Source organism: Panthera tigris, chromosome B4 (assembly GCF_018350195.1).
Source record: "Panthera tigris isolate Pti1 chromosome B4, P.tigris_Pti1_mat1.1, whole genome shotgun sequence".
In the NCBI taxonomy this organism is placed as follows: Eukaryota; Metazoa; Chordata; class Mammalia; order Carnivora; family Felidae; genus Panthera; species Panthera tigris.
This window is the reverse complement of record NC_056666.1, coordinates 94,576,077-94,600,799: the sequence shown is the minus strand read 5'-3', so window position 1 is coordinate 94,600,799 and position 24,723 is coordinate 94,576,077. Positions and strand designations below refer to the sequence as shown.

The following is a 24,723-nucleotide window of genomic DNA, read 5'->3' as shown; positions in this document are numbered from 1 at the left end:
AGAACACAAACAACCTGTTGGAAAAGACATTCTCATGAGGAGTCTTTCTCCTCCCACTTTACTGCGTATGGATGGGCCTTGGGCCTGGAACATTTCCTTACCAAGAGATAGAAAACCCTCACATTCTTTGCTGGACTTGACCTTGTGTGAGACTATCTTTCTTTGTTTCAGGCTCAATGAGTACTCTGTCTCTTTTTAAGGAGTAGACATTGTCTGTCATCCACTTGGAGAGGATAGGGTTCCTTCTCCACTGTGGCAGCAGAGGGGGAAAGATCCTCTGACCCTGGGGGACTGACACCCACTATTGAAGCTGATCTTGCTCGGTCTCTCCTCTATGTAAGTAAAATGTTGTTCCATCCAGTGCTTGACTGTGTTATGATTTCCTTAATGACTCTGAAACCAAGAAGCAATGGGAAGAATTGTTTGGACTTCCATTCCTGGTGGGTGGCATGGTGATGCTTTTTACTCTCCTCTACATATAGATGCCCATCTCCCTTCCCCTGGGATTGGTACCTGGTATGTGGTACCCATCTTGACACCATGTGATTAAAAGTGAGCCAAAGACTTTTAACAGACACCTCACCTAGGAAGATATATCAATGGCAAATAAGCATGCGAACAGATGTTTCACATCATAAGGCATCAGGGAAATGCAAATTACAACAGTGACCTACCACCACGCACCTATTAGAATGGCCAAAATCTAGAGCACTGACAGCACCAAATGCTGGTGAGGATGTGGAGCAGCAGGAACCCACTCACTGTTGCTGGGATGCAAAATGGTACAGCCATTTTGGAAAACAGTTTGGCAGTTTCTAACAAAACCAAACATATTCTTACCAGACGATCCAGCATTCACACTGCTTGGTGTTTACTCAAATGAGATGAAAACATATCCACACAAAAGAACTGCACATGGATGTTTATAGCAGCTTTATTCATAATTGCTAAAACTTAGAAGCAACCAAAACATCCTTCAGCAGGTCAATGGATAAATAAACTGTATGTGTATGTTTGTATGTATGTATGTGTGTGTGTGTGTGTGTGTGTGTGTATATATATATATATATATATATATATATATATATAAAATAAGTGTGTGTGTGTGTAATGGATATTATTTGGCCATAAAAAAGAATGAAATCTTGCCATTTGCCATGACATAAATGGAGCTAGAGAGTAGAATACTAAGCAAACTAAGTCAATCAGAGAAAGGCAAATACCATATGATTTCACTCATATGTGAAATTTAAGGAACAAAATAAATGAGCAAAGGAAGAGACAGAGAGAGAGGCGGGGGGGAACCAAGAAATAGACTTAACTCTAGTGAACAAACTGATGGTTACCAGAAGGGAGGTGAGAGGTAGGGATGGGGGAAATAGAGGTTGGGGATTGATGAGACCTATTATTATGAAAAATGAAATAAAACAAAATGATTTTTTAAATATCTGTTACAATTTATTTCAGTGTATCTTTGCTTGAAGGACAATTATTCAGAAGGGGTATAGAAAGTCAAGTACAGATTGAGTCAAACTCCTGAAGACTCCATTTGAATCAGATGATCTGGACAATTGAATAGGCAAGTAAGCAGCAGGACTAGAATTTCAGGCAAATTTTAGATGAGTTAGATCTTGAATCTGAGGTCTTACTTTCCTAGTCACAGCAACAATTAGGCTTGTTTGTCCTAAAAAGTTGGGTAGCCAAGCTAAGCTGAACTTCACAAGACCATCCTTCACCATTAGGTGAAAGGATCTCATTACATACCTGTGAGCTATTTTGGTTGAGGTGAACATAAACATTATCATATTTGCTAAGATTCTTTAAATTCTTTGCGGGAATCCCAAGTCATATAATATCAAGTATTGTTCAAAGAAAAATGACTGAATGCTAAGGAGACTTGGGAAGGCTTACATAAAGTCAGTACATTAGAGTAGAAAAATACTAAAACAAAAATAAGTGTACAATCAAGAGAAGAGAAAGAAAATCATAAGAATTTTGGAAGGGAGAATATGCAGAGCCTCTTCTAAGTCAATCTTCAAAAAGGAACGTGTCATATCATTGTAGTCATTACTACAAACCTGCTAAGGGAGCTCTTTGGGAAAATTGAAAATAAACATATCAGCAATTCCCAGTAACATGGGTTTGAAGATCAAATATTGGCCACAAGAATAAAAATGTCAGGCAAACAGCAAACTAAAATGAATGTCTAACAGTTGCTATGCTTTAGAAGTCAAGCAGAAATTAGAGAAAATGGAGAACATAGGTTAAAGAAGAGAATTAATGTGGCAAAATGGGGAATGCATCCCATACGAATGATTATTAAGCAAAACCTGCCATCCTTCTCTGAATGAGCTGGACAAGAACCAGTAAAGGCCCAAGAGTCTTCATTACATTCAGCTATGTAACTTGTAAGTAAGGAATCTCGATTTTATGGTTAGTGCTGTACACATACTAAAGCACTTAATAATGATATTGACATTGCCGATCCATTGATGTATATTAATGATTGAATGTTAGAAATTGGTCACATCAAGGTCCATGAACAAAATTGCAAAAGAAAAATTTTTCTTAAGGGAGAAAACAGATTTATAAACTTTAACCTCTGGAGCCTTCATGAGAAATAGCAAGATGTAATTTTAGAGAATGTCCTTCCAGACGATTGCAAACACTTGTCTTTAAAAAGTGACCTAGGGGCGCCTGGGTGGCGCAGTAGGTTGGGCGTCCGACTTCAGCCAGGTCACGATCTCGCGGTCTGTGAGTTCGAGCCCCGCGTCGGGCTCTGGGCTGATGGCTCGGAGCCTGGAGCCTGTTTCCGATTCTGTGTCTCCCTCTCTCTCTGCCCCTCCCCCGTTCATGCTCTGTCTCTCTCTGTCCCAAAAATTAAAAAAAAAAAAAAAAAAAAAAAAAAACGAAAATAAAAAGTGACCTACCTGTTATACAAATGGCAATGAAGAGTTTAATATTGTTTAGTGTATTCTATTGGAAATTGCTCAGACTGTAGAATCAGGAAGCTGAGATTATTCACTGCTTGTTATTATACAAATTGTACAAGTAATTTACCCTCTGTGAATCTCAAGTTCCTCATCTGTAAAATGGGGATGATAAAAGTAGTTACTTTATAGTGTTCTATCAGGGAATAATATATGCACAGTGCCTAATTCATGTCTAGTTAGCACTGGACACTGAAGGGAGATAAACTTTATAAAGAACCTGCAACTATTCTAATAACAATGAGTATCAGGAAAGTTCTGGAATTTGGCCAAGATGTCATGAAGAGATATTTTACCCAATGAGAAGGTTAGATTCAGCATTGAATAAAAGTTATTGGAACAAGTAAATCTATTTCATCATAACATCCCAATGAATTCAAATTCTTCAATCAACCAGTCACAAATATATGTTTATTTAATATATGCTCTAAATAATAGCAACTTCTCAATTTATTCAATATCCCAAAGAATAAGACTTTTGAAACATGAATACAGTCTCATAGGAGAACAAAACGTGTGCCTAAGAGGATATATAAGGCATTCTTACACAGGAAGCCTTCCTAATACATTTCAAATGTTTCTGCTATTAAAAGAGAGATGCTTAGTTTTTTTCCTCTAGAGCATTGCATTAATGACAGGGGGCATCTTTTTCTATAATCATTCCAGTACAATCCGAATAACCAACAGGTACAGAAATTGGTTTCACTGAAAGGAAAGGAATCCAAATTGTGAGAAGTAGAATGGTACTATCACAATCTTTGTTTTCTATTGAATATAAGAACAAAACTGAAACATCAAAAAAACCCTCATGCTGTCTTCTGCCACAGAGAGAATTCTTTGAAAATTCTGTCTTTATGTCATTTGTTCAACAGCATCGTCAGAGCACTGCAGAGTGAGTTCTATGGAATACAGGAGTAAGGGAATGACAATAACTTGCTGTCCCATAATTTAAGACCCCCACTGTTACCAGCTGCTGCTGCTCCCTTTCTTACTAACAGGAAGGTATGTTTCAAGCAGAGGTCTCACTAAAGATCACGATCCCAGTAATACTTAGCCCACATAACCCTATTTATATGTAAGCTCTGAGCAATAAGTATCCTATTGACCCGTAGCATAAAGGAACTTTTGCAAGAAAATTTAATGAAAAAGAAAGTATTGATTATTCTTTTGGTATTAAGCCAGTATCTCAAGTCATCTGCTTACAAAGAACATTGGCTAGTGGGCTATGCTTTTTAGACCAGGAATTTTACTGAATGAGAGAGTTATAGTATCATTTCATATGCCTTAATGGTTAAACATGGCCTCTTCTTATTGGACTCAAAAGAAAATGTTTATTTAGTTTACCACCTTTTTTAAAAGTTTATTTATTTATTTTGAGTGACAGCAGGTGCATATGCACACGCAAACATGCACACAAGGAAGGGAGAGACACAGAGAGAGGGAGAGAGAGAATCCCAAGTAGCCTCCACGCTGTCAGCACAGAGTCCCAGGGTAGGGGATGGGGGTGGTGGTATCCATCTCATGAATCGTGAGATCATGACCTGAGCCAAAACCAAGAGTCTGACCGACTGAACTACCCAGGTTCCCCAATAGTAATATATCATCTTGATCAATTTCACATCCACTGTGAAAAAACTTTATTTAATTTAATGCTGATAACATTTTGTGCATGCAACCAAATTCTTAATCTTTGCCATAAAAATATGAAAGGATCATATATAAAACAACTTAGCCTTCCTTGTGTTAAGCTTCTAGAAATAAATGATGTGAAACCTACAATATCACATGAACTCATAAGTCTTAAAAATCCTACGTTCACTAGCATGGACCAAAATCAGGTAACTTGTGTCCTTTACTAGGTAAAGAGTTCCAGGATGAAGGCTGGTATAGACAATGAACAGAGCAGATGTATATTAGTGAAAGAGATAACAATCCTATGTGTGATACTTTTTCCCCTTTACATAGGCAGACTACATACATGGAATAGCATTCATTCATTACTCATTCATCCAACAAATATTCATTGACTTCCTATCAAATGCCTGGCTCTGTGCTGCATAACAGAGATGCAAAGATATTCACCTCTGCACAATGCCTGTACTTAAGAATTTACAGTTAGGGAAAATAAAGACTCTAATGCGCCTGGGTTTTGTGTCTCATCTAAGTACTGAAAAGAGTTGTGCAAAAAGAACTTTGGATTAAATAATTTTGTTGGTCTCAACTCATCCAGAACAGGAAGGGATTGAATCAGATAGTCTTTTTCTTTCCTTTCAGCTCTTGAAATTTTATGATTTTTTTTACATCTACACACAAGCTGTAAAACTATGCACTGATTTTTCAATCATAAAAATTATTTGTTCTGGTCTATTGACCATAAAAATATACCTCTCTCTTTTTCAATGTCACAAAGATAATGCTTTGTAAAGTATTCCCCAATATATTGTTATAAAATTTAATATTTGTATTCTTATTATTTTAAATTTTAGTTTACTGTTTTCTATATAATTGTTTTAATTTTTATATAAAGATGATGCTAGTGCTATCACTATTAAAGATGATCAGTCTTAAAATTAAAACTGAGGAAGGTATAGAAATCACTGATCTGTCACAATTTGAATCTGGCTTCCAATGGTGGGGGAGGAGGGCTGCATTGGAGGGCTCTTTTATTTCAGTTCAGTTCAGATAACATCTACTCTGGGGGCTATAATAGGTCTTCGTGTATGGTGATGAACAAGCAGATGATTATTTTGAAAGAATAAGATACCTGTGGCTAGTAAATATTCCTAAAAGATTTTCTGCACAGGAGAGATTCTTGGCTCTAAGGTGAATCATTGCATAGAGGCACATATATAAATAGACAAATGGTATAATGCGATCACACACCCTGCTGAGATCCTACTGTGTGACAGTTAACTGACCTATTCAACCACCCACATAAACAAACTACCATGAGTGCCAAAACATTCCATCATGGGTTTTTCAGCTGCTTCCAGAATTAGCCCAGATTGATACCAGTTTTCTTCTTCTGTCCTCTTGCTCTTTGCACTCATTTGTCTAGTTCTCAGATTCCCATTTGACATTAGACTTTGGCTTCTAATGCTTGGCTCAAGATCCTTAGCTGCTTTTAGACAAAATTTCCTGGTTATTCCCTGTCAAAGATGATTCTCGAATTTGCCCTTGCAATTCGAGTAAATAGCCATGTCTATTCACATATGTGCCTCTATGTAAGTATGGTAAGCCATGGATAAGTGACACTACTGACATCACTGTCACCTCAGACTCACATGGAGCCCTGGAGCCAAATCTCCAGAAGAAGCTAGACACCAGACATATTTGAATCACTTTTTTATATGAGGCTTCATGACTTAGTCCCCGTCATCTTCCTACAGACATTCTCCTACCAACATAATGTGTTCTACAGTGAAACCCTGCTTGTCATCCCCCTAAATGCCTCCTGTGCTCTTGTACTTCTGACTTTTTGTATGTTGGAATGTGTTCTATACTTTCTTCTTATTCCAGGGATTCCTACATGTCCTTCAAAGTCAGCTCAAGTATAATTTCCTTTTGGAAGCATTCTGCTATCTTCATGCCAGGTAAGGTGATCTTCATCTGGACCCCATGTCAGTTAATTTGCTGTTCAATCATTGTTTCACTTTCTCACCTGTTTTTCAAATATACTCAGAGTTTTAGAGCATTTGACTGCAAATATACTATAGAGTCTTAGGCAGCTTGTTCATCTCTGAATCCCTGGTGCCCAGGACAGAGCCTGGAATGGATTACATGCTTCATTTAAGTGGGGATTGAGTGCATGGATACATTCATAACAAAGGATCCTTGACTGCTAAATGTCACATTCTTGGAACTGTTCGTGGGTTCATGGGTTCGTGGGTTTGTGTCAGAAATAATTCCATTTTTCCCATTTATAATTACAGTGTATTCTCCTGCTCCTTGCTTTTCTCCTGTTTTCATTGAGAATAAATATTGAATATGTGGATTTTTCCCCCATGGAGTTTGGGGATGTTTCTTTGTTTGCATGCTTGTGACATTCCTCTCTTCTGGTGGGATACCAGTATTCATTCAATCAACCATTTTTAGGTGTAGGAAGTAATTTACAAAGTACCACAAGTACTACATCATGATTATTCCACTCTCCGTTTATTATGGCAATACCTTCTTTCCACCACCTCACTTCATCAGATCTTCCATTGGAGACCTTCAAATTCAGCATAATCCTTCACTGCTGGAGATTTATAGCCTACTCCTGAAATTAGCCATTCTCATACATTAGCTTGGGGCATCTCAAATTTGTTCAGGTGGCAAAACGCCTGGAAGAATGATGCATGCTGATGTATTGAACTCTGATTTAAAGGAGAAGTAATATGAGTTATAGAAAACATGGCTGTATTATATGCATACAATTTAAAAATCACAGCACTGAATGCACACATCTTTGGAAAAGAAGCAAGTTGGTGAATTAGACATATTTATTGCAGTCATTTATCTTTTATTTCTATTTGTTGTGGAAAAAATGGAATAGAAATGTTTTACAATAAAAAAATATCCTATGTGAAGACTCAGTTCTTAGGGTGAGCCAAATTCCTCCCTGGATAAAAGGTAATTTGCATATTTCAGAGTGTGTAATTAGGTTACGTCTTGTGAAGTGGTTTGTCAAAATGTGTTTCTGTAGAACACATATATTTCTATAGAACACATATACAAACATATCCACTTAACTGAAATATATATATATTTCCAATTTATAGGTAAAGTTAATGAATATTATTTGGTTCCTTTTGTGGGGATTTTTTTCAAGTTTATTTATTTATTTTGAGAGAGAGAGAGAGAGAGAGAGAGAGAGCACAAGTTGGGGAGGGGCAGAGAGAGAGGGAGAGAGAGAGAATCCTAGGCAGACTTTGTGCTGATCAGGAGGAGTGGGGGGTGGGGGGACATGGCGGGCACTCTAGCTAACAAACCCTGACATCATGACCTCAGCCAAAATCAGAAGTTCAACACTTAACCAACTGAGCCACCAGCACCCCTGTGTTTTTATCTTAGGGTTTTTCTTCAGTTTTTGATTCTTTCCATGTCACTGGCTAGCAGAGGACAAATGAGTTTACAAGTAATAAATGATTGCTATTGCCAACTCCATAATGATAGTAATAGTAATGACTACCCTTAATCATCTGTTTTATATGCACATAGTATTATGTTAAAACTTCTTTTTATATACTTTATATATAGAATGTACTCTCACTAACACTAGAGAATTATATTTCCATTTTATAGATGAGGAAACTGAGGTTATAGAGGCTAAATAACTTGCCTAATGCCTCTTAAAGTTTATGCTCCTTCTTCATAATTCTCTTGCCCAGAATTTCAGGTACTCTCTGGACACTGTACTGAAGTGGACAGAGGAGAATATTATAATTAAATCTCTTTGTGATATTGTATAATAAAAAGATTAACCCAGAACTTTTCAGACTGTGTTCTATAAAGCTACTATTTTGTTTCTTTTTTTCTTTTTTAAGTGTATTTATTTATTTTAGAGAGATAGAGACAGCATGAGTAGAGGAGGGACAGAGAGAGATAGAGACACAGAATCCAAAGCAGGTTCTAGGCTCTGAGCTGTGAGCACAGAGCCCAACGTGGGGCTCAAACTCATGAAACCATGAGATCATGACTTGACCTGAAACCAAGAGTCGGACACTTAACTGACTGAGCCACCCAAGTTCCCCTGTTATTTCTAGTTTTGGTGGAGTGGGTCATTCTTTTCATTTTTGTAAGGTAGCAAGATATGCATTGAACTTAAATACTTTTGATGATGGTCTGTTGCAACAAAGGTTTTGTGGTCTTAGCTATGTTTTTTCAGATAGTTCTAGGTTTAGCTGTTCTCTTTTAAGGTCTGTATTCATCACTGGTGGGATGCTGACTCGAGTGGTTTTGTTCTAACACATAAAGCTGAGTTAAAAGCAGGTGAAGTTGGGAATGTACGAACTGGGACCCAACTCATGGAATATTATATTTTTCCCCTTACAAAAGAAATAGAGTTCTCTGGGTTTATAGCCACCCAGGAAGTTTATTGACACATCTAATTCTGAACATCATTTAGATAAATCATTGAGTTTGCCCAGTCCTACCACATGATTTGTGATGCTTTCCAGTGCCTCTGGCTTCAGAAATCAATGAATGGCTTATGTTTATCAACATATGCCATTCTTTATCTATGACAGACAGAGTATGGGAAGTAGATTCTTGTTAATTTTTAATAAGATTCACAAATAACATCCCTCTGGGGCACAGAAAAGAATATAGCTGTGCAGAGGGTTTATTCTAAGATACATTAAAAACCCCCATCAAATATACATCAAAACATATAGTAAAGTACTCATAGGTATAGTCCAAAGAGCTAAGTAGCTGTCCAAAAGAGCATCAGTTTGCTTAAAATGTGTCTCAGGGAGGGTGCGCCCATGAGGTACAGCTAGCCATCTGTGGTTTTCCATTAATATGGAGCTGGCATGAACCCTTTGGTAAGCAGACCTCCAATAGGCCTGCTCTCTGCTTTCCCAGCATGACTGGGAAGGTCACAACTGTGAACAAATGCTCCTCTCCCTTCTTCATTTTGTGGTGCATTATGGTTTAGTGCACCCTTAGTGGCTTGTGGACAGCCTCATGTCATTTTTAAAAAGCTATGCATGAGAAATACGTACTGACGACAGGTATAGGAAATAGGAAATAGAAATAGGAAATGACGACAAGGTGTAACACAGAGGAACATTGCTAAAATACTTACATTAAAGGACAGAATAATGTCTTCCTGATGCTGTTGGATATTATTGATCTCATGCCTTTTGATGTTATTTAAGATTTGACACCCCTGTTACCTTTATGATAGGTAAAGTCTCCCTCATCTACTCCCTCTCTTTAACATTGAAGTTAATCAGAGTTCGATATCTTATCCCATTGCTCTTTTCTCTTCACACACTGCTGAGGAGTTATCTGATTTAGTCTGTCTTTATCTTCCACGTATATACTTTTGCTTTCAGCTCTAGCATCTATTCTGTGATTCAGTCATAGAAGCCTAAGTATAGGCTGTGCACCTGCAGTTGATACTACCTCCAAGTCAGAATATCACAAACAGTTCCCACTATCTCTGCACTCCCTACTCTGATTCTCCTAGTTGGTGGTCTGATCTTCTCCAGGAAGATGAAAGTCATTCTTGACTCAGCTCTCTCCTACATATACCTCATTCAATCCATCACCAAGCCATGCCAATTATTTCTTCATAATGTTTCTGGAATGTACTCCCTTCCTGTTCCTCTATATACCTACTTCTACTGGCCAAGCAGAAGCCTTCACCATCTCTTGCCTACACAATTTCAGTTTCTACCTGTTTTCTTTCACTCCTATTTTGCTCAAACTCTTTAATCAATCCTCTGCGCAAAGCCAAAGTGGTCTTTACAATGTATATTTGACCACAGCACTCTTGTCCTTAAAACACTTAAACTCTGCATTGACTGTGGGATAAAGTTTAAATTCCTTAGACTGGCACATGAATGCCTTTATGTCCTGAGGCAGTCTTTTTCTACATCCAGTTTCTCCTCACTCTTAACTTCATATTTAACACTAATAAATACACATCGTATTCCGCTAGCCCTTGTGCCTTCATTCACCCTGATCCCTCTAAGAGAAACACACATTTTCTTCTTGGCTAACACTTATTCATCCTTCAATGTATTATTTTCTCCTGGCAGTCATTTATTAACTCAAGGTTGAGCTAAGTGCTCCTCTGTGCTTCCAAAATACCCAGTGTATAGCCATATATTGCTTACTACCTATGGTAACATATTATGTATCAGTGTTACCTACTATATAAGTTCCTTAGGAGTGTCTTCCTAATTTTATTATTTTATTCCATTCCTGTAAACCTAGTGCCTAGTGTAATGCCTGACATGCAGCAAATTCTCAGCAAGTGTTTCCTGATGTGAACCAAGAGGTGTTTTGAACATTACATGGGGTATGACTTAAAATTTGAGGTTCCTCATAATTATATCTTATTATTCAATTTTAAAAGTGTTTAGTGGATTCATTTCTGATTTGGGGAAGGTAAGGATATAGGAAGAAGATAAGGTATGGTTCTTGAGGCACCTGGGTGGCTCAGTTGGTTAAGCGCCCACTTCAGCTCAGGTCATGATCTCATGGTTTGTGAGTTCGAGCCCTGCGTCAGGCTCTGTGCTGATGGCTCAGAGCCTGGAAACTGCTTTGGATCCTGTGCCTCTCTCTCTGCCCTCCCCTGCTCGCACTCTTTTTCTGTCTCAAAAATAAAATAAACATTAAAAAAATTTTTTTTCGAAAGGTATTGTTCTTATTCAGAAAGAACGTACCAGTGTAATCAGGAATGTAAGATATTTCATAATCATATCCAATTATAAATATTGTGTTTCATGAAATATACATACATAATTGATAAATTTGTATTCATTATGATTACATATATATTCAGAAGGTACTTATGGTTACCAGTAGTGTACCAGACATTGTGACAGGCCCTGAGGATTTCACAGCTTAGAAAATATGATCCTTATTGTGAAGGATTTTACAATATAGTTTGGGAGTGAACTGAGAAACAATCTAGAATTTATGATACAATGTGATGAGTACTTTTGTTCCAGGTACTGCCTGAGTGCTAGGAATACACATGAATAAGAGAACGTACCTTTCCTTGAGGAGCTCACATAAGGAGCTCACATAAGTTCTCACATAAGAACTGCAGTGAATGATACATGCAGTTCTAGCCAAAATAATCAGGCAAGGGAGAGATGGCTGTAAGTTGAGAAGTAGATAAAGATTTCATACAGGATATGGAAACTGAATTTGACATTAAGGGATAGGTTAAATGGGCTATGATTTGACTCCTCAGACAAAATCAATAATTGCACAGGATAGGATAGAATTGTAATTAAATTGCCGTATATCTTTTCCTTTTTCTCCTTTATTTAGAAGAGGAAAATAAAACCCAACTAATTCCTTGTTATGCTCTAGCTATAATACTATTTCTTTCCTTTTATTCATAGTCAAATCTCATAAATAAAATTTATCTATGAAAATTATGCATGATATTAAAAGAATATTTGAAAGAATATTAAAAAATCATTGTTGGGAAACACTGTGACCTGTCTCTGGCAAATTTTATGTTACAATTTGTCTTACTTATCTGAGCTTTGGGAGAATAATACCCTTACATTCCTCTGACAATAACTTGGATAAAATGAGGAGAGAGCGAGCACACTCAACACATCAATGGTAGAATATCAACAGTCACTTGTGTTTTTACTTCTTAGTTAAACTTCTACTGGGGTTGTGGTTTTCTAGAACTAGGTAGAGCTTTATGGCAGAAAACCTCAAAGTGTCATAGGACATTCACTCGTCTTCCATCTCATCAGTGAGGGTAGCTTTTTAATCTCTATGAAACTCACAAAGTATTGAGGGTCTCCGGTTTCAAGGATTTCAAAAATTGGACCAAAAAGCATTATCCCAAATACCAAAATGGAAACTGATCCTTTAACTCATTTAGCAAGTTATTTAACTAAAACTCAAGAAAAAACTTTCAGCAGAAATCTTCCTCAAGCAATGTATGATATAATGGTGAGTAAATGCTTGTACAGCATTCCCAAGTGACCTGCAGGTTACTGTATTATACACATCAGGTCACCGGTGGCTCCCAAAGGTCAGGGACAATAACCTGCAATGTGAATGCCACTTTTGATGTAGAAAGATTATGCTGCTTTGAAAAGCCCTTTTCTTCTGAGAATAGAGTGACATTTTTTGTTGTTCCATGTCTTCTCACTTATTTAGCATTTGAGTGACAAGCAGCACACAGCTTTATGAAATAGCTGATCAGGGTAAAAGGTGTGTTTCTGGTGATAAAACAGAGGGAAACAAACTGGCCCAGATACTGACTAGAGAGCTTCAGTGAACCGTGTTCAGATCTACCAAAAGAGAGAGAAACACTTTCCGTACACTTTATAGGCATGGAATTTTACTCTACATTTTTGTTTAATAAAACAGAAATGGCGTCATTATTGAGGAAATGCTGTTTATTGTTGACCTTGTCTCTGGTCCCCAATAAACATTCACAGTTATCTGCTCTAGATTTTGAAAAGGCCTTTGTCCTCTTTCAGCCAGGCAGACATAAATATGATTGCAGTTGTAACACATTTTTAGAACCCGTTTCAGGCCTATTAAGTAAGCAGAAGGCAATGATTACATGGATTAACTTTCCTATATCTGTTCAATGTATTTAAAGAGCTCTTGAGGACAATTCAAGAAGAAAAACATGTTCCTGATTCAGCTTCCCAACACTAAATAAACTGTACCTGATTTCATGCTGGTGCTTATGTAACAATGTCCTGCTGATAATATGAGCTAGTGGTAAACCATGGTGATCTCATGGAGTTGCACATTATGTATTCATTGAATTTTTACAGAACAAAATATGAAACAGTAAAAGAAATATTCATTTTTGTGATTATAAGGATTGTTTTTAGTAAAAATTATAATCACTAAAATCATTATTATCTGTTCTATCAAGTGACAATGACCAATATACCGAGTATATACAATGCTTCTACTTCAGAATCTTCCAGAATACAGAACCAAATAATAAAGATGGCAAAATAGTGCTCTAATTCCGACAAAATGGTAGACTAGACTTATTTATTCTTAAGCCTTGAGTTGGAAAATACCTGGGAGCAATGAATAAACTATGACAGCTAAATTTAAAGTATAGCCAAGTTCAAAATAAAGGAAGGAATATCCCCAGCTGACAAAAATCAACAGGGAAAATGGAAGTCAGGCTACTAAACACACAACCTGAAACAGAAACAAGGAAAAAAGTTTAAAATGGTGATGGATGGGGTGGTCCAGATAAGGGGAAAAGTAGGAAGGTTATCATATTTTCTTATATCTCAGACATTAGGTTTTAATTTCCAATATAGGCAAATCATAATCTTAAGTAAGACAGACAGTTGGAAAATGAGAGACCTCTACCTACACGTGTAACTATTAAAGGGTTGTCATAGTAGGCAGTAAAAAAAATTACGGGTTATGATTCTGGTTTAGGTTAATGCTCTCATATATAATAAACACTGAACAAAAGTTACAAAAAAGATGAACTTAAGGCACCAAAGAGAAGATAAAACTAGGGAGACTATAGAAGGCAGGTGAAATTTTGAAGGGAATAGCATAGATTGAGTTACTCATTCTTATGGCATTTATCTAGAAGCCAGGCATCGTGTGGAACAGCTAGACTCCACTAAGAAACTTGCAGTTCTTCTGGAACAACGAACTGGAGGCTGGAGTTTGGGGTTCCTGGAAAAGCAGGAAAGAACCCCATAAAAGACAGAATAAGAAAGAGGGAGCCCCAAATCATGTATATAAATTCTGCCCCCAAATCTGGCTAACCTTCAAACCATGGATGGGTAGGAACAGATATCAGCTAAGGAGAATGGACGTCTCTAATTCCATGATATGCACCTGCAAAAGACCCGTGCTTACCCTTGAACTACACATGCATTATGCAGGTCCAAAATAACATAGCAAATTCTTTGAGATCTGCACTATCATTTAAACCGCCAGCCATCACAGACAATTTCTTGAGTCATGAATGCATAGGGCAGATCCAAAGTAGCTTAACAAAGACTTCAACAACTGAACTGACATTGGGACTACTACCAGTACCAGAAGGCAAGGCAGAACTTGTAGTCTAACTGAACCTCCATTAACCGTACCTTGTCCAGAGGATTTTTAACATGACCAAGGGGCTTAAAAAGCACAGCATTCCAAATGGCCAGCATGAAATATGAAATTACTTGATATACCAAGAACCAGGAAAATGTAACCACTTCTCAAGTGGAGAATATAACCAATAGATCAAACCCCAAGAAGACTTAGATGTTGGAATTACCAACAGGTGTTAAGGCAGCTACTATTTTCGATACAGTTAAACACACTAGAAATGAGTGAAAAGATAGAAGTTCTTAGCCAAGGAACAGAAACTATAAAAAATAGTCAAATGGAAATGCTAGAATTGGAAATCATAATATTATAATAATTCACTGGATAGACTCGATTGCAGATTGAAGGTGGTGAAAGAGTCAGTGAAATTGACAAGAGAATGATAGGCACACAATCTGAAGAACAGAGAGAAAAAAACAGAAAAATATCAGCTGAGCTTCAGAAAAATGTGGGTCAATATCAAAAGGATTAACAGTTATATTACTGGAGTCACAGAAGGAGAAAAGAAAGATATTTGTGCAGACAGGGTACCTTAAGAAATAGTGGCTAAAATTTACTCACATTTGGGCAAAACTATAAATTTATACATTCCAAAAGCTCATTACCCCAAGCAGGGTAAACTACACCAAAACAAAATATCCGTGCCAAGACACATCACGGCTGAAAATCAAAAGTAAAGAAAAAAATCTTGAAAAAGCAGACACATTACACAGAATGGACTATGAAGTTTTTTTTTAAGTTTTATTTATTTATTTTTGAGAGAGAGAGACCAAGAGTGAGTGGGGGAGGGGCAGAGAGAATGGGAGAGAGAGAATCCCAAGCAGGCTTTACACTGTCAACATGGAGCCTGATGCGGGGCTTGAACTCACATACCGTGAGATCATGACCTGAGCTGAAACTAAGAGTCAGACTCTTAACCGACTGAGCTACCCAGGCATCCCTGGACTATGCAATTTTTGTATACCAGTTATACCTCAATAAAACTGGAAAAAAAGAATGAAAAAAGAATAAGATATGTAGTATATATCTATGTAAGACTACATTTTTAAGAACTTCAAAATATGTGTGACCGTTAAAAGCAAAATTTATCACATTGTCTGATGGGTTTTCAATGTATGCAAAGAAAATATGATAAATAGAGCAGAAGACACAGGCTCAAGAAATCTATATGGTTGTAAATTGTCTGAACTTTACTTAAATTGGCAGAATAACTCTGCACACTGTGAAAGGGAAGTAAGTAGGTTTCTATTCCCCAGAGCAACCACTGAAGACATGATACAATGAGAATTCGTCAAAAACACAATAGATAAATTTAACTGGAATATTTATAATATTCCAATAATCCAAAAGAAAGAAGGGAAAGAGGCACAGAGGAACATAAAGAGAGGGGACAAACAGGGAGCAAATAATTAAACAGTAGTGCTAAATCTAGTCATATCAATAATTGTAAGTGCTCCAAACAAAACCAAAATTGTTGGATTATATTTAAACAAAACAAAACAAAAAAGACCTGACTACTTACTGTCCACAAGAAACCCACATTAAAAATAAAGACATAGGGGCACCTGTGTGGCTCAGTCAGTTAAGTGTCTGACCTCAGCTCAGGTCATAATCTCACGGTTTGTGGGTTCAAGCCTCGTCAGGCTCTGTGCTCACAGCTCAGAGCCTGGAGCTTCTCTCTCTCTCTCTCTCTCTCTCTATCTCTATCTATCTCTATCTCTATCTCTATCTCTATCTCTATCTCTATCTCTCTGCCCCTCCCCTGCCCCCATTCTTTCTCTGTCTCTCAAAAATGAATAAACATTAAAAAATTTTTTTTAATAAAAAAGTTAATAAATAAAGACATAAATAGGTCAAAAGATAAAACTATGTGAATGCTAATCAAAAAAGAGTTGGAGTAGCTTTAATGTCAACAAAGTAGACTTGAGAACAAGAAATATTTCAAGGATAAAAAGGCTTCTAAAATATATTGCATAATGATACAAATCTCAATTTCCCAAGACATAACAATTGCAACATGCACCTAACAGGAGATGTCCCCAATACATGAAGCAAAAATTGATTAAGCTCAGAGGATAAATACAGATCTACACACGTGGTCAGAGAATTCTACATTCATCTCTCAGTAATCAATATAACAAGTAGACAAAAAAAAATCGATAAGGATATAGAAGACCTGAGCAACACGATTAACCAGCTTAACCTAATTAACATTTCTAGAACACACTATACAACACAAAATACACATTTTTTTTCAAGTGCCCATGGAACATTCTCCATGATAGACTATATTCTCGGTATAAAACAGTTTTTAACAAATTTAACGTAATTGAAATCATGTAGCATATACTCTCAGACAGTAATGGAATTCACTCAAATAATAACAAAAACATCTGGAAAATTACCCAAATATTTGGAGATTAAATAACACACTTCTAAATCACCTATGAACTGGAAAGAAAATTATGTACGAAATTTGAGATTAATTTCAATTGAGTGAAAATGAAAATACAGGTAAGAAAATTGGTGGAAAGTACTAACACAGTGATTACTGGGCACATTACATGTTTATATTAAAATTTTTTTCACAAATCCAAGATCTATGTTTCCACCTTAAGAAAGTAGAAAAAAATGAGTAAATTAAGTGCAAAGCAAGCAGAAGAAAGGGTAAAGACAAAAGCAGAAATCTTTGAAATTAAAAAAAAAGAAAACTCAATGAAACGAAAATTCTGTTTTGTGAAAAAGATCAATAAAATTAGTAAACCTCTATCCAGACTAATTAATAAGTATGGCTACATTAAAATTAAGAACTATTGATCAAAGCACACTATAAAAATGAAAAGAAAAATCATACAGTGACAGAATTTTTGCAGCATAATAAAAATCAAGTGCTTATTATCTAAATTCTAGACTATATAGAAAACTTCTAAAAATCAATTAATAAAAGAAAAATAGGCAAAGGATATAAAAAGGCAACTTATAGAATAGGAAACACTGTTGTCCTTTAAACATTTGAATTTTTTTTTTACATTTCTTTCTTTCTTTCTTTCTTTCTTTCTTTCTTTCTTTCTTTCTTTCTTCTTTATTTATTATTGAGAGACAGAAAGCATGAGAATGGGAGGGGCAGAGAGAGGGGGAGACACATAACCAGAAGTAGGCTCCAGGCTTTGAGCTGTCAGCACATAGCCTGACGCTGAGCTCAAACTCACAAACCACGAGATCATGACCTGAGCCTAACGTGCTTGACTGAGCCACCCAGGTGCCCCTACATTTACTAGTTTTTGAGAGACAGAGAGAGACAGAGCACAAGTGGGGGAGTGGCAGAGAGAGAATGAGACACAGAATCCGAAGCAGGCTCCAGGCTCTGAGCTGTCAGCACAGAGCCTGAAGGGGGACCGAACTCACAAACCCCGAGATCATGACCTGAGGCGATGTCAAACACTTAACGACTGAGTCACCCAGGCGCTTCCATTAAACATTTTTAAACATGTTTTTATTTGTAGTCAAGAAAAGATGAATTTTAAAAATGAGATGCTATTTCATATGCACTGATTTGGCAAAATAGTGAGTAAGTCTGATACTTACGTGTGGAGCTATAGGAAAATTTGTATTCTTATACACTGCTATTAACAATGCAAATTGGAGGGGTGACTGGGTGGCTCAGTTGCTTAAGTGTTTGATTTTGGCTCAGGTCATGATCTCACAGTTCATTAGTTTGAGCCCCATGAAGGGCTCTGTGCTGACAGCTCGGATGCCTGCTTCAGATTCTGAGTCTCCCTCTCTTTCTGCCCCTCCTCCACTTGTGTTTTCTCATTCTCTCTCTTTCTCTCTCTGTCTCTCTCAAAAATAATAAACAAATTAACATTTTAAAAAAATATAAAATAGAATGTATTCCTAATGGGAAATTACTGTCTTGAAACAATAATCAACTTAACATATTTTTAAAAAATAATAAAAAAGAAAGGAAAAGAACTATAATAGAGGAAAAAAGTGGAAATGATTTATTTTTATGGGATGTAATGCCAGTTAGTAAAAATTAAAATAAAAAAATTGCTGCATGTTTTTTACAGATACCTCCAATAAAATTCAAAGACATGATTAGGAATGATAAACTATAAGATCATAATAGTCATTACATCTGAAGAGGAACAGAAGAGGATAGGTATATTGTTAAGGTTTTTTTTTTCTTTTTTTAATAAAAAGAGATGAAAAGCAAAGAAAAGTAATTTTTCAAAAAGAAAGGAGATACCACGATTACATATAACTCCGATTTATGCAGTTCGCTCTCCAGTACTTTTTACCTGATGGTATTTCCTGTGATGATAATTCCAGTGTTAGTCAACTGAGTTATCCAGAGATAATGAAAAGGGAGCAAAGTCTTCTCATTCACCTTCCGCTTTTAGCCAACATTCTTAGAAAAAGCAGGATCCCTATTTGGAATGTACACATTTAGGTTCTTCCTAATTTGCTACAGGTCAAGATGTGACTCAGAATCTCTGATGTCCTATTCCCGACACTAGGTTTTGACACTTGGGAATCTCTTCTTTTCATGGGTCAATGGCTTCATCAGCACTAGAACCGCCATGTTAGAAATACAGCTTTCAAACGTTTTAAGAGGTAAATGAACATCATTTGAATGCCTTTTCTTGCTCTTCTAAAGCAGTTCACTTTAACCGAGGAAGAGCTCTAAAAACTAAGTCAAAAATAGAACGCTATAGTGCAAAGCCATGTAACAGTTAAAAATATTGACATGGAAATATGTTCCCACCATACTATTAGGTAAAGAAAAGCTTCCAAATCCACAGTATGCTCCCGGGGGTGTAAAAATTATGTTAAAATAAACAAGAATTGTAAATACTCACGTGCATAAACACGTCTATACCCAGGGTAGTGGTAGAATACACACAGCAAAATGTTAATGGTGCTTACCACCAGTTAATGGAATCTATGGGAACATTTTATTGTCTTTCTATTTTGTCTGTTGTGCAATGGGTGTTTTCACTTTTGTAATTTAGAACATTCACCTCCACACTGAGGACAATTAATTTAGATAAAAGAAAACTTTAGAAATATCATGCCTGTTTTTCCCACTTCCTAGAAATAGTGAGGTAAAGTTGGATTGCTGTCTATTTATGGCTGATTCAAAGGTAGTTAAATTTGATATTATTTCCAAATTTACCACTGAATTTGGTTTGAAAGGAGTACAGTCTTTGTGATAATCACTTTTGGCATAAGCCTAATATAAAATATGATTTTAAGTTCTGCAGTCAAAATCTAGACTAGTTGCTTACCTTTTTTCTAAAGTAGAGCTATTTCTAAGACTCGAGGATCCAGAAAACTCTTGTAAGAGGAATGGTTTATATTTTGTCTCCATTTGTATTAATAACAAAACAGTATTTGGGTGGGTATTTATCACATGGAATTGAATAAAAATACATTTTATTAACATATGAAATGAAGCCACTTCTATTCTATCCCCAAATAATAAAAAATTAAAATTATTTGCTGGAGCTATTCTAAGAAACAGAGAATTCATGAAATCTTTATTCTTTACTCTCCAGCATTTGGAAAATACCTAACCCAAATATTTTGATGCCATTTGCCAAGCAGGAAGCCAAGAACACAAAAATGCTTGGTAGCGTATTTTTCTCATTCTTTTCCTGCTTAAATTTCTCATCCATAATACATTAGACTGACTTCTTCTTTTTTTTTTTTTAGTTGTTTACTGTAAAGCCAGTTCACACAATTTTCCTCTAAGTTCCTAAGATGAATAAAGTATCAAAGTATGACCCACATTTCTAAATCAATAAGGTGTTTATTTTACTTAATTAACAAGATGTTCACCAAAAATATGAAAAAAAAAAAGTAGAATTCTGAGTTGCTCTGTCAGTTAGCCTTGGGCAGTTATAATCTCTGAGACAAATAGCTTTGTTATTTGCACAGTTGTGTCAATGTAATTTCAAATCAGTGCAACTTGAATCAATAAAAAGCTCTGGTAGAGAGTTATTCATTTAGTGTAATTTGGCTTTTTTTTTTCAATTACATTTCTCCTTAAATACTTCATATATTTAAAGGTATGCTGGAAATTACTTCTGACACAGTACAGTTTTTCAGATTGGTTAAGGTTTCTACATAATCACAAAAGCTTCTGCTGTAGCTATTTCCACCTCCTGGAAAATTTTTTAACCAAGTACCTGCTTTCATAACTCCTTTACCAACTCCTAGTTTCTGCTCAATGCTCTTCTTCTCCACATGGCTTTTCTTAAAAATCCCATTTTATTCTGTAAACTCCTTGTACTCACATCTCTCCCCAATCCCTACTCCCCAATTTCCCCTTATTTTGATCTACTTTTACATTTTCCCATAGCAGTTATCACCTTCCACCATACTATATAATTTACTTATTTCTTACATTTATTGTTCAATGCATATTTCTTCCTCCTAGAATGTAAGCTTCATGAAGGCAGGAATTTTTATCCATTTTGGTCAGCAATGTATCCCAAATACTAAAGACACTTCTTGGCTCATCATGGGTACTCAATATATACTTAACTATTTAAAATAAATCATGTATCAGTGAAATGTCAGCAGATTATGCCACTGTTTTTAGAAAATATGTAACATACCATATCACATTGTAACTTGACTTCAGCTGATTTTTCCTCGTCTATTCAATGAAGAAAGGCACTAGCATTGTCCCAGCACACATGGATTCTGATGAATGATTTATTTTATTTTTTTTTAACGTTTTATTTATTTTTGAGACAGAGAGAGACAGAGCATGAACGGGGGAGGGTCAGAGAGAGAGGGAGACACAGAATCGGAAGCAGGCTCCAGGCTCTGAGCCATCAGCCCAGAGCCCGACGCGGGGCTCGAACTCACGGACCGCGAGATCGTGACCTGAGCCGAAGTCGGATGCTCAACCGACTGAGCCACCCAGGCGCCCCTTAAGTTTTTTTTTAACGTTTTATTTATTTCTGATGAATGATTTAAATTGTGGTCATAAACAGATGACTGCTTAGTTATTTCGGAGTATTAGTGGTCATGTTACAGTTGATATTTTTAGTAAGATTTCCTCTAACTCTCCCTTCCCTGTTGTAGAGGTCTTTCACTAAGGAATGTTTTAATCTTAAAATATTTCTCAAAACCAAACCATAAACTGTTAAGTTAGCCTTTTACCTACTGTAGACATACAGCTGCAAGAATGAGAGAAAGAAAGAAGTAGGAGACAGAGAGAAGCATTGAAGCATGAAACATCATGCTCACCCCAGCAGGTTTCAAGATACCAGTGACAGAGGCATGAAGTCCCATATTTTGGAGATGTCCTTTTACATCATCTTAGTTTTGTGAGAAAATAATGAAACAGAGTGGATTGGGATTAAGTGATCTAATCAAACCATAGCTATATTTCCAGGATACTCTTAATATTTTGGGCTATTAGGTGAAGGAGTTGTTCCAAAGTGGCCTCATTCAAGGAAACCCAGAACAATGACCAAGCACTGTAGAAAATGTGTTTGACTGGCCCCAAGTAGCTAGTGTAAGCCATAATAGAAGCCTCACATCTGTGTGCTGCTCAGGATGATGGATGGTGTAAGTGCAGCCTAATTAGTGTCTTGGGATGGACAAAGAGCTAATGCAGGAGAGTCAGCGGTTTGTAAATCTATTACCGACATCTTGGATGGATCTGACCTTTGCAGTGCCAGAGGGAGAGAAGAGAAAGATGACAATACGATACATCATACCAAGGGCTAGCTCCAAGGAAAGTTCATACCTCATTTTGAATAGAATTTTAATGATGAACCAATAGCAGAATCCATAGGTAATCATACACTTTCTGTCTTTGATATTTTGTATTTGTCTAGGATATCATATTTCACATATGTATAGAAAAATATATACCTTATTTTGGGTACCTAATTTTTTTTCTTAGAATACATATTGCTGTTTGTGTGTGTATCTGTGTGTGTCTCAAACACTTCAAATAGATAAATCTCAAGGCTGTGTTAAGTTGTAAATTTTAATTGCTATTAATCATCTCAAAGTCTGTTTCTTGGGTTAAAACTACTATGTTTTCCATTTAAGCCATGAAGTAAATGCTTTCATTAACCCTGTTGCGAGGACTCACCAGACCAGAGTTCTAATCCCAGCTTTATCACTTACCAACTAGATGACCACGGACAAATTACTAGCCTCATTGAGTTTCAGCTTCTTCCTTCATCACAAAGGGGGAATAATACCCCATAAAGCTCTTGTGAGAGTTCAATGTGATAACATATAGTTTGTAAATTTTAGCTCTTTTCCATCCCATTCTTAGTGCCTTTTGTAACTTCACTGTTTCCTTCACCATATGTCCATACAGAAGGGTATATTGTTCTGCCCTGTTATGGTTGAGAGAATATTTTTAAAAATTAATGATGAATCCAAACACCTGAACATGAGATCTTCATCCATTAATTTCCAATTCATTCCTTTTCACACTGAATATAGTTTAATTTACATCACTTTGAATATATTTAAATTCACATCAATTCTTTATTAGGTAAAAGTAAATTGTTACTCTTCTTTCTTCCTCTTACACGGAGACACCTCTCAGACAAAAGGAAAGACTTTGGGGTTAATAATGTGACTGTGTAAAGGATGCGGCAGGGTAAATTACAAATCGCAGTGAATTGTTGGTCACTGTCACCTATTCTTGTACACGTTCAGAAGTTTCTTGAAGCCATTTCACCATTTCATGTCTCTCCTACTGGCTCACACAATCCCCTGGCCTCTGTCTATATGTATAGCAGTTAGAAATTATTTATCTAGACAGACTCAGCTCATTCGCTGCTCTTCAACAACAGTTTCTTGCCTGCTACACGTCCCCACCTCTGCTGCCACCCTCCCTAGAAGAGATCATTTCCTCTATGCTGCTCTATTTTACCTTAAGCATCTTCTACTATGGTTCTTCTAAGCATGGTTTGACTTGCTATTTGTCTTTGTTCACTAGATTCTAGATCCCAGTGCCCACTGCCACAAGCAGTGTTTCATCCTCTTTGAGACATTCACCTATGGGTGTTTCTCAACACAGAGCTAGTCACTGCCAGATCTCGGGTCAGGAACTCCTGCCCTGGCCCCGATCTAATTCTAGTGAGCTGCCTACAACTTATACTGTGTACTTTTATTATATATGTAGTAATACATTGTAGCAGTTTGGAATCAAATTATTTGATTGTGCATCCTAACTTTAACAACTTGCCCTTCGGTTGATTACTTATGACTTGATTTTGAACAAGTTACTTCTCTGTAGCTCAACTGTCTCATCTCTAAAATGAGATGATGGTAATGCCTCTTTGTAGGGATATTATAAAGTTTAAATGGGACATCCAGGGGCACCTGGGTGGCTCAGTTGAGCCTTTGACTCTTGGTTTCAGCTCAGGTCATGATCCCAAGGTTGTGGGATCCACACTGAGCATGAAGCCTGCTTAAGATTCTCTCTCTTCCTCTGCCCTTCCTCTGCTTGTGCACTTTCTCTCTCTCTCTCTGCCCTCTCCTCCCCGCTCATTTTCTCTCTCTTTCTAAAATAAAAAATAAAATAAAATAAAAATAAATGGGACATCCATATGCTTAGAACAGAGCTTGTCACATAGGAAACGTTCAATCAATGTTAGATATCATTATAGTTAAGGAATAATACTAATCTAAATGACTTGAGTAGGAAACTAACAGTCAGTAGATCTAATATCTCTGTTTATAGTGTTCTCAGGAAAGACCGCCAACATGAATGATCACCATCCATTTATAGGCAAATTAATGTGCAGGCTTAAAACAGTTAAATTTGTTTTGAGAAAAAGCTCTGAAAGGCTTCTCTTGTTATAAATTCTCCCTGAATCTCATGTCTTAAGACACAGATATTATACATCTACTGAGAAAGAAAAGTCATATGTTATGAATTTCCCAT

The 24,723-nt window shown here is 36.6% G+C and overlaps 1 protein-coding gene across 1 annotated transcript in view; it reads left to right on the top strand.

Annotated features, from left to right (window-relative positions):
• PTPRR (protein tyrosine phosphatase receptor type R) overlaps positions 1-24,723 on the top strand; it is a 274,870-nt gene that overhangs the window by 3,811 nt on the left and 246,336 nt on the right. Inside the window, exons 3-5 of the mRNA XM_042992752.1 lie at positions 172-336; positions 3,863-3,992; positions 6,510-6,583. The gene's annotated coding sequence lies outside the window, so the exon portion shown is untranslated. The remainder of the gene's footprint in view (positions 1-171; positions 337-3,862; positions 3,993-6,509; positions 6,584-24,723) is intronic.